The sequence below is a fragment of the Cervus elaphus genome, chromosome 19 (assembly GCF_910594005.1).
Source record: "Cervus elaphus chromosome 19, mCerEla1.1, whole genome shotgun sequence".
NCBI lineage: Eukaryota > Metazoa > Chordata > Mammalia > Artiodactyla > Cervidae > Cervus > Cervus elaphus.
The window spans coordinates 103,199,391-103,210,906 of NC_057833.1; positions in this window are offsets into that span (position 1 = coordinate 103,199,391).

Sequence of the window (11,516 nt, forward strand, 5' to 3'; positions counted from 1 at the left end):
CCCTTGGTCTCCCGCCTCAGCTGGAGAGGCGTCCCAATTGCCCTGCCAAGCCTCGAGGAGAATCCCGAGTTGTCCCTCGCAACTAGGCAGGAGTCCTGACGTCGCTGAACAAACACGTGGGTGGAAGGGCCATCCCCGTCGTAACTCGAGAATATACCCCAGGTTCCCGCCGCAACTCGAGAAAAACCATGAGACTTCCCCCTCGCCGTGAGATGAGGCCCGATTCCCCTGCACTGCGTGCAGAGCAATTCCGTGTTGCACATCACACATGAAAGGAGCCTTGATTTCCTTGATGGCACTCCAGAGAAACCCCAAGAACACTGTTTCAAGGTTGAGGGATCCTGAGGTCACTGTAGCAATATGAAAGAGCTCCGCGGACCAAAAATCAACACGAGATGAGAGGTTAGTCCCTGGCTTCGACTCCAGAGGAATACCACCTTACCACAAGCACCTCAAGAGGAGGCTTCTCTCAGCTCTAGGTATGTGAGAGGTATCCTGAGTTTGCGGCCTCAAGTGGAATGGACACCGCGATGCCCTGACGCGAAATAAGGCCGGATATCCCTGCAGTGACTTGAATGCAGGCTCGTCTTGCATCTCCCAAGACGAAAGGATGTCTGAATCCCCTGTGGAGACCACAGAGAAAGACCTAGTTCCCCACCTCATCGCGACCGGAGGCCTCACATCCCTTGAAAACTCCAGAGGTACGCGGAGATCAGTGCCTCCAAAGGAGACGATGCCTGACTCCTCGTGAAACTTGATAGGAGTCCCAGGATTCCAGTGGCACGTGGAAAGGGACACTTAGTCTCCCGCCTCAGCTGGAGAGGCGTCCCAATTGCCCTGCCAAGCCTCGAGGAGAATCCCGAGTTGTCCCTCGAAACTAGGCAGGAGTCCTGCCGTCGCTGAACTAACACGTGTGTGGAAGGGCCATCGCCGTCGTAACTCGAGAATATACCCCAGGTTCCCGCCGCAACTCGAGAAAAACCATGAGACTTCCCCCTCGCCGCGAGATGAGGCCCGATTCCCCTGCACTGCATGCAGAACAATCCCGTGTTGCACATCACACATGAAAGGAGCCTTGATTTCCTTGATGGCACTCCAGAGAAACCCCAAGAACATTGTTTCAAGGATAGAGGGATCCTGAGGTCACTGTAGCAACACGAAAGAACTCCGTGGACCAAAAATCAACTCGATATGAGAGGTTAGTCCCTGGCTTCGACTCCAGAGGAATACCACCTTACCACAAGCACCTCAAGAGGAGGCTTCTCTCAGCTCTAGCTATGTGAGAGGGATCCTGAGTTTGCAGCCTCAAGTGGAATATACACCGCGATGCCCTGACTCGAAATAAGGCCGGATATCCCTGCAGTGACTTGAGTGCAGGCTCGTCTTGCATCTCCCAAGATGAAAGGATGTCTGAATCCCGTGTGGAAACCACAGAGAAAGACCTAGTTCCCCACCTCATCGCGACCGGAGGCCTCACATCCTTTGAAAACTCCAGAGGTACGCGGAGATCAGTGCCTCCAAACGGGACGATGCCTGACTCCTCGTTAAACTTGATAGGATTCCCAGGATTCCTGTGGCACGTGGAAAGGGACTCTTGGTCTCCCGCCTCAGCTGGAGAGGCGTCCCAATTGCCCTGCCAAGCCTCGAGGAGAATCCCGAGTTGTCCCTCGCAACTAGGCAGGAGTCCTGACGTCGCTGAACAAACACGTGTGTGAAAGGGCCATCCACGTCGTAACTCGAGAATATTCCCCAGGTTCCCGCCGCAACTCGAGAAAAACCATGAGACTTCCCCCTCGCCGCGAGATGAGGCCAGATTCCCCTGCACTGCGTGCAGAGCAATTCCGTCTTGCACATCACACATGAAAGGAGCCTTGATTTCCTTGATGGCACTCCTGAGAAACCCCAAGAACACTGTTTCAAAGCTAGAGGGATCCTGAGGTCACTGTAGCAACACGAAAGAGCTCCGTGGACCAAAAATCAACTCGAGATGAGAGGTTCGTCCCTGGCTTCGACTCCAGAGGATTACCACCTTACCACAAGCACCTCAAGAGGAGGCTTCTCTCAGCTCTAGCTATGTGAGAGGGTCCCTGAGTTTGCGGCCTCAAGTGGAATGGAGACCGCGATGCCCTGACTCGTAATAAGGCCGGATATCCCTGCAGTGACTTGAATGCAGGCTTGTTTTGCATCTCCCAAGATGAAAGGATTTCTGAATCCCCTGTGGAGACCACAGAGAAAGAACTAGTTCCCCACCTCATGGCGACCGGAGGCCTCACATCTTTGAAAACTCCAGAGGTACGCGGAGATCAGTGCCTACAAAGGAGACGATGCCTGTCTCCTCGTGAAACTTGATAGGAGTCCCAGGATTCCTGTGGCACGTGGAAAGGGACCCTTGGTCTCCCGCCTCAGGTGGAGAGGCGTTCCAATTGCCCTGCCAAGCCTCGAGGAGAATCCCGAGTTGTCCCTCGCAACTAGGCAGGAGTCCTGACGTCGCTGAAGAAACACGTGTTTAGAAGGGCCATCCCCGTCGTAACTCGAAAATATATCCCAGGTTCCCACCGCAACTCGAGAAAAACCATGAGACTTCCCCCTCGCCGCGATATGAGGCCCGATTCCCCTGCACTGCGTGCAGAGCAATTCCGTGTTGCACATCACACACGAAAGGAGCCTTGATTTCCTTGATGGCACTCCAGAGAAACCCCAAGAACACTGTTTCTAGGCTAGAGGGATCCTGAGGTCACTGTAGCAACACGAAAGAGCTCCGTGGACCAAAAATCAACTCGAGATGAGAGGTTAGTCCCTGGCTTCGACTCCAGAGGAATACCACCTTACACAAGCACTTCAAGAGGAGGCTTCTCTCAGCTCTAGGTATGTGAGAGGGACCCTGATTTTGCGGCCTCAAGTGGAATGGACACTGCGATGCCCTGACGCGAAATAAGGCCGGATATCCCTGCAGTGACTTGAAGGCAGGCTCGACTTGCATCTCCCAAGATGAAAGGATGTCTGAATCCCCTGTGGAGACCACAGAGAAAGACCTAGTTACCTACATCATGGCGACCGGAGGCCTCACATCCTTTGAAAACTCCAGAGGTACGCGGAGATCAGTGCCTCCAAAGGAGACGATGCCTGACTCCTCGTGAAACTTGATAGGAGTCCCAGGATTCCTGTGGCACGTGGAAAGGGACCCTTGGTCTCCCGCCTCAGCTGGAGAGGCGTCCCAATTGCCCTGCCAAGCCTCGAGGAGAATCCCGAGTTGTCCCTCACAACTAGGCAGGAGTCCTAACGTGGCTGAACAAACACGTGTCTGAAAGGGCCATCCCCGTTGTAACTCGAGAATATACCCCAGGTTCCCGCCGCAACTCGAGAAAAACCATGAGACTTCCCCCTCGCCGCGAGATGAGGCCCGATTCCCCTGCACTGCGTGCAGAGCAATTCCGTGTTGCACATCACACATGAAAGGAGCCTTGATTTCCTTGATGGCACTCCAGAGAAACCCCAAGAACACTGTTTCAAGGCTAGAGGGATCCTGAGGTCACTGTAGCAACACGAAAGAGCTCCGTGGACCAAAAATCAACTCGAGATGAGAGGTTAGTCCCTGGCTTCGACTCCAGAGGAATACCACCTTGCACAAGCACCTCTAGGGGAGGCTTCTCTCAGCTCTAGCTATGTGAGAGGGACCCTGAGTTTGCGGCCTCAAATGGAATGGACACCGCGATGCCCTGACTCGAAATAAGGCCGGATATCCCTGCAGTGACTTGAATGCAGGCTCGTCTTGCATCTTCCAAGACGAAAGGATGTCTGAATCACCTGTGTAGACCACAGAGAAAGACCTAGTTCCCCACCTCATCGCGACCGGAGGCCTCACATCCTTTGAAAACTCTACAGGTACGCGGAGATCAGTGCCTCCAAAGGAGACGATGCCTGACTCCTCGTGAAACTTGATAGGAGTCCCAGGATTCCTGTGGCACGTGGAAAGGGACCCTTGGTCTCCCGCCTCAGCTGGAGAGGCGTCCCAATTGCCCTGCCAAGCCTCGAGGAGAATCCCGAGTTGTCTCTCGCAAGTAGGCAGGAGTCCTGACGTCCCTGAAGAAACACGTGTGTGGAAGGGCCATCCCCGTCTTAACTCGAGAATATACCCCAGGTTCCCGCCGCAACTCGAGAAAAACCATGAGACTTCCCCCTCGCCGCGAATTGAGGCCCGATTCCCCTGCACTGCGTGCAGAGCAATTCCGTGTTGCACATCACACACGAAAGGAGCCTTGATTTCCTTGATGGCACTCCAGAGAAACCCCAAGAACACTGTTTCAAGGCTGGAGGGATCCTGAGGTCCCTGTAGCAGCACGAAAGAGCTCCGTGGACCATGAATCAACTCGAGATGAGAGGTTAGTCCCTGGCTTCGACTCCAGAGGAATACCACCTTACCACAAGCACCTCAAGAGGAGGCTTCTCTCAGCTCTAGGTATGTGAGTGGGACCCTGAGTTTGCAGCCTCAAGTGGAATGGACACCGCAATGCCCTGACTCGAAATAAGGCCGGATATCCCTGCAGTGACTTGAATGCTGGCTCGTCTTGCATCTCCCAAGACGAAAGGATGTCTGAATCCCCTGTGGAGACCACAGAGAAAGACCTAGTTCCCCACCTCATCGCGACCGGAGGCCTCACATCCTTTGAAAATTCCAGAGGTACGCGGAGATCAGTGCCTCCAAAGGAGACGATGCCTGACTCCTCGTGAAACTTGATAGGAGTCCCAGGATTCCTGTGGCACGTGGAAAGGGACCCTTGGTCTCCCGCCTCAGCTGGAGAGGCGTCGCAATTGCCCTGCCAAGCCTCGAGGAGAATCCCGAGTTGTCCCTCGCAACTAGGCAGGAGTCCTGACGTCGCTGAACAAACACGTGGGTGGAAGGGCCATCCCCGTCGTAACTTGAGAATATACCCCAGGTTCCCGCCGCAACTCGAGAAAAACCATGAGACTTCCCCCTCGCCGCGAGATGAGGCCCGATTCCCCTGCACTGCGTGCAGATCAATTCCGTGTTGCACATCACACATGAAAGGAGCCTTGATTTCCTTGATGGCACTCCAGAGAAACCCCAAGAACACTGTTTCAAGGTTGAGGGATCCTGAGGTCACTGTAGCAACACGAAAGAGCTCCGTGGACCAAAAATCAACTCGACATGAGAGGTTAGTCCCTGGCTTCGACTCAAGAGGAATACCACCTTACCACAAGCACCTCACGAGGAGGCTTCTCTCAACTCTAGGTATGTGAGAGGGACCCTGAGTTTGCGGCCTCAAGTGGAATGGACACCGCGATGCCCTGACTCGAAATAAGGCCGGATATCCCTGCAGTGACTTGAATGCAGGCTCGTCTTGCATCTCCCAAGACGAAAGGATGTCTGAATCCCCTGTGGAGACCACAGAGAAAGACCTAGTTCCCCACCTCATCGCGACCGGAGGCCTCACATCCTTTGAAAACTCCAGAGGTACGCGGAGATCAGTGCCTCCAAAGGAGACGATGCCTGACTCCTCCTGAAACTTGATAGGAGTCCCAGGATTCCTGTGGCACCTGGAAAAGGATCCTTGGTCACCCGCCTCAGCTGGAGAGGCGTCCGAATTGCCCTGCCAAGCCTCGAGGAGAATCCCGAGTTGTCCCTCGCAACTAGGCAGGAGTCCTGACGTCGCTGAAGAAACACGTGGGTGGAAGGGCCATTCCCGTCGTAACTCGAGAATATACCCCAGGTTCCCGCCGCAACTCGAGAAAAACCATGAGAATTCCCCCTCGCCGTGAGATGAGGCCCGATTCCCCTGCACTGCGTGCAGAGTAATTCCATGTTGCACATCACACATGAAAGGAGTCTTGATTTCCTTGATGGCACTCCAGAGAAACTCCAAGAACACTGTTTCAAGGTTGAGGGATCCTGAGGTCACTGTAGCAACATGAAAGAGCTCCGCGGACCAAAAATCAACTCGAGATGAGAGGATAGTCCCTGGCTTCGACTCCAGAGGAATACCACCTTACCACAAGCACCTCAAGAGGAGGCTTCTCTCAGCTCTAGGTATGTTAGAGGGACCCTGAGTTTGCGGCCTCAAGTGGAATGGAGACCGCGATGCCCTGACTCGAAATAAGGCCGGATATCCCTGCAGTGACTTGAATGCAGGCTCGTCTTGCATCTGCAAAGACGAAAGGATGTCTGAATCCCCTGTGGAGACCACAGAGAAATACCTAGTTCCCCACCTCATCGCGAACGGAGGCCTCACATCCTTTGAAAACTCCAGAGGTACGCGGAGATCAGTGCCTCCAAAGGAGACGATGCCTGACTCCTCGTGAAACTTGATAGGAGTCCCAGGATTCCTGTGGCACGTGGAAAGGGACCCTTGGTCTCCCGCCTCAGGTGGAGAGGCGTTCCAATTGCCCTGCCAAGCCTCGAGGAGAATCCCGAGTTGTCCCTCGCAACTAGGCAGGAGTCCTGACGTCGCTGAAGAAACACGTGTTTAGAAGGGCCATCCCCGTCGTAACTCGAAAATATATCCCAGGTTCCCACCGCAACTCGAGAAAAACCATGAGACTTCCCCCTCGCCGCGATATGAGGCCCGATTCCCCTGCACTGCGTGCAGAGCAATTCCGTGTTGCACATCACACACGAAAGGAGCCTTGATTTCCTTGATGGCACTCCAGAGAAACCCCAAGAACACTGTTTCTAGGCTAGAGGGATCCTGAGGTCACTGTAGCAACACGAAAGAGCTCCGTGGACCAAAAATCAACTCGAGATGAGAGGTTAGTCCCTGGCTTCGACTCCAGAGGAATACCACCTTACACAAGCACTTCAAGAGGAGGCTTCTCTCAGCTCTAGGTATGTGAGAGGGACCCTGATTTTGCGGCCTCAAGTGGAATGGACACTGCGATGCCCTGACGCGAAATAAGGCCGGATATCCCTGCAGTGACTTGAAGGCAGGCTCGACTTGCATCTCCCAAGATGAAAGGATGTCTGAATCCCCTGTGGAGACCACAGAGAAAGACCTAGTTACCTACATCATGGCGACCGGAGGCCTCACATCCTTTGAAAACTCCAGAGGTACGCGGAGATCAGTGCCTCCAAAGGAGACGATGCCTGACTCCTCGTGAAACTTGATAGGAGTCCCAGGATTCCTGTGGCACGTGGAAAGGGACCCTTGGTCTCCCGCCTCAGCTGGAGAGGCGTCCCAATTGCCCTGCCAAGCCTCGAGGAGAATCCCGAGTTGTCCCTCACAACTAGGCAGGAGTCCTAACGTGGCTGAACAAACACGTGTCTGAAAGGGCCATCCCCGTTGTAACTCGAGAATATACCCCAGGTTCCCGCCGCAACTCGAGAAAAACCATGAGACTTCCCCCTCGCCGCGAGATGAGGCCCGATTCCCCTGCACTGCGTGCAGAGCAATTCCGTGTTGCACATCACACATGAAAGGAGCCTTGATTTCCTTGATGGCACTCCAGAGAAACCCCAAGAACACTGTTTCAAGGCTAGAGGGATCCTGAGGTCACTGTAGCAACACGAAAGAGCTCCGTGGACCAAAAATCAACTCGAGATGAGAGGTTAGTCCCTGGCTTCGACTCCAGAGGAATACCACCTTGCACAAGCACCTCTAGGGGAGGCTTCTCTCAGCTCTAGCTATGTGAGAGGGACCCTGAGTTTGCGGCCTCAAATGGAATGGACACCGCGATGCCCTGACTCGAAATAAGGCCGGATATCCCTGCAGTGACTTGAATGCAGGCTCGTCTTGCATCTTCCAAGACGAAAGGATGTCTGAATCACCTGTGTAGACCACAGAGAAAGACCTAGTTCCCCACCTCATCGCGACCGGAGGCCTCACATCCTTTGAAAACTCTACAGGTACGCGGAGATCAGTGCCTCCAAAGGAGACGATGCCTGACTCCTCGTGAAACTTGATAGGAGTCCCAGGATTCCTGTGGCACGTGGAAAGGGACCCTTGGTCTCCCGCCTCAGCTGGAGAGGCGTCCCAATTGCCCTGCCAAGCCTCGAGGAGAATCCCGAGTTGTCCCTCGCAACTAGGCAGGAGTCCTGACGTCGCTGAACAAACACGTGTGTGGAAGGGCCATCCCCGTCGTACCTCGAAAATATACCCCAGGTTCCCGCCGCAACTCGAGAAAAACCATGAGACTTCCCCCTCGCCGCGATATGAGGCCCGATTCCCCTGCACTGCGTGCAGAGCAATTCCGTGTTGCACATCACACACGAAAGGAGCCTTGATTTCCTTGATGGCACTCCAGAGAAACCCCAAGAACACTGTTTCAAGGCTAGAGGGATCCTGAGGTCACTGTAGCAACACGAAAGAGCTCCGTGGACCAAAAATCAACTCGAGATGAGAGGTTAGTCCCTGGCTTTGACTCCAGAGGAATACCATCTTACACAAGCACCACAAGAGGAGGCTTCTCTCAGCTCTAGGTATGTGAGAGGGACCCTGATTTTGCGGCCTCAAGTGGAATGGACACTGCGATGCCCTGACACGAAATAAGGCCGGATATCCCTGCAGTGACTTGAATGCAGGCTCGACTTGCATCTCCCAAGATGAAAGGATGTCTGAATCCCCTGTGGAGACCACAGAGAAAGACCTAGTTACCTACCTCATGGCGACCGGAGGCCTCACATCCTTTGAAAACTCCAGAGGTACGCGGAGATCAGTGCCTCCAAAGGAGACGATGCCTGACTCCTCGTGAAACTTGATAGGAGTCCCAGGATTCCTGTGGCACGTGGAAAGCTACCCTTGGTCTCCCGCCTCAGCTGGAGAGGCGTCCCAATTGCCCTGCCAAGCCTCGAAGAGAATCCCGAGTTGTCCCTCACAACTAGGCAGGAGTCCTGACGTGGCTGAACAAACACGTGTGTGGAAGGGCCATCCCCGTCGTAACTCGAGAATATACCCCAGGTTCCCGCCGCAAATCGAGAAAAACCATGAGACTTCCCCCTCGCCGCGAATTGATGCCCGATTCCCCTGCACTGCGTGCAGAGCAATTCCGTGTTGCACATCACACATGAAAGGAGCCTTGATTTCCTTGATGGCACTCCAGAGAAATCCCAAGAACACTGTTTCAAGTTTGAGGGATCCTGAGGTCACTGTAGCAACACGAAAGAGCTCCGTGGACCAAAAATCAACTCGAGATGAGAGGTTAGTCCCTGGCTTCGACTCCAGAGGAATACCACCTTACCACAAGCACCTCAAGAGGAGGCTTCTCTCAGCTCTATGTATGTGAGAGGGACCCTGAGTTTGCGGCCTCAAGTGCAAGGGAGGCCGCGATGCCCTGACTCGAAATAAGGCCGGATATCCCCGCAGTGACTTGAATGCAGGCTCGTCTTGCATCTCCCAAGACGAAAGGATGTCTGAATCCCCTGTGGAAACCACGGAGAAAGACCTAGTTCCCCACCTCATGGCGACCGGTGGCCTCACATCCTTTGAAAATTCCAGAGGTACGCGGAGATCAGTGCCTTCAAAGAGACGATGCCTGACTCCTCGTGAAACTTGATAGGAGTCCCAGGATTCCTGTGGCACGTGGAAAGGGACCCTTGGTCTCCCGCCTCAGCTGGAGAGGCGTCCCAATTGCCCTGCCAAGCCTCGAGGAGAATCCCGAGTTGTCCCTCGCAACTAGGCAGGAGTCTGACTTCGCTGAACAAACATGTGGGTGGAAGGGCCATCCCCGTCGTAACTCGAGAATATGCCCCAGGTTCCAATCGAACTCGAGAAAAACCATTAGACTTCCCCCTCGCAGCAAAATGAGGCCCGATACCCTGCACGGCGTGCAGAGCAATTCCTTGTTGCACATCACACATGAAAGGAGCCTTGATTTCCTTGATGGCACTCCAGAGAATCCCCAAGAACACTGTTTCAAGGTTGAGGGATCCTGAGGTCACTGTAGCAATATGAAAGAGCTCCACGGACCAAAAATCAACTCGAGATGAGAGGTTAGTCCCTGGCTTCGACTCCAGAGGAATACCACCTTACCACAAGCACCTCAAGAGGAGGCTTCTCTCAGCTCTAGCTATGTGAGAGGGACCCTGAGTTTGCGGCCTCAAGTGGAATGGAGACCGCGATGCCCTGACTCGAAATAAGGCCGGATATCCCTGCAGTGACTTGAATGCAGGCTCGTCTTGCATCTCCCAAGATGAAAGGATGTCTGAATCCCCTGTGGAGACCACAGGGAAAGACATAGTTCACCACCTCATCACGACCGGAGGCCTCACATCCTTTGAAAATTCCAGAGGTACGCGGAGATCAGTGCCTCCCAAGGAGACGATGCCTGACTCCTCGTTAAACTTGATAGGAGTCCCAGGATTCCTGTGGCACGTGGAAAGGGACCCTTGGTCTCCCGCCTCAGCTGGAGAGGCGTCCCAATTGCCCTGCCAAACCTCGAGGAGATTCCCGAGATGTCCCTCGCAACTAGGCAGGAGTCCTGACGTCGCTGAACAAACACGTGGGTGGAAGGGCCATCCCCGTCGTAACTCGAGAAAATACCCCAGGTTCCCGCCGCAACTCGAGAAAAACCATGAGACTTCCCCCTCGCCGCGAGATGAGGCCCGATTCCCCTGCACTGCGTGCAGAGCAATTCTGTGTTGCACATCACACATGAAAGGAGCCTTGATTTTCTTGATGGGACTCCAGAGAAACCCCAAGAACACTGTTTCAAGGCTAGAGGGACCCTGAGGTCACTGTAGCAACACGAAAGAGCTCCGTGGACCAAAAATCAACTCGAGATGAGAGATTAGTCCCTGGCTTCGACTCCAGAGGAATACCACCTTACCACAAGCACCTCAAGAGGAGGCTTCTCTCAGCTTTAGGTATGTGAGAGGGACCCTGAGTTTGCGGCCTCAAGTGGAATGGACAACGCGATGCCCTGCCTCGAAATAAGGCCGGATATCCCTGCAGTGACTTGAATGCAGGCTCGTCTTGGATCTCCCAAGACGAAAGGATGTCTGAATCCCCTGTGGAGACCACAGAGAAAGACCTAGTTCCCCACCTCATCGCAACCGGAGGCCTCACATCCTTTGAAAACTCCAGAGGTACGCGGAGATCAGTGCCTCCAAAGGAGACGATGCCTGACTCCTCGTGAAACTTGATAGGAGTCCCAGGATTCCTGTGGCACGTGGAAAGGGACCCTTGGTCTCCCGCCTCAGCTGGAGAGGCGACCCAATTGCCCTGCCAAGCCTCGGGGAGAATCCCGAGTTGTCCCTCGCAACTAGGCAGGAGTCCTGACGTCGCTGAAGAAACACGTGTGTGGAAGGGCCATCCCCGTCGTAACTCGAGAATATACCCCAGGTTCCCGTCGCAACTCGAGAAAAACCATGAGACTTCCCCCTCGCCGCGAGATGAGGCCCGATTCCCCTGCACTGCGTGCCGACCAATTCCGTGTTGCACATCACACATGAAAGGAGCCTGGATTTCCTTGATGGCACTCCAGAGAAACCCCAAGAACACTGTTTCAAGGTTGAGGGATCCTGAGGTCACTGTAGCAACATGAAAGAGCTCCGTGGACCAAAAATC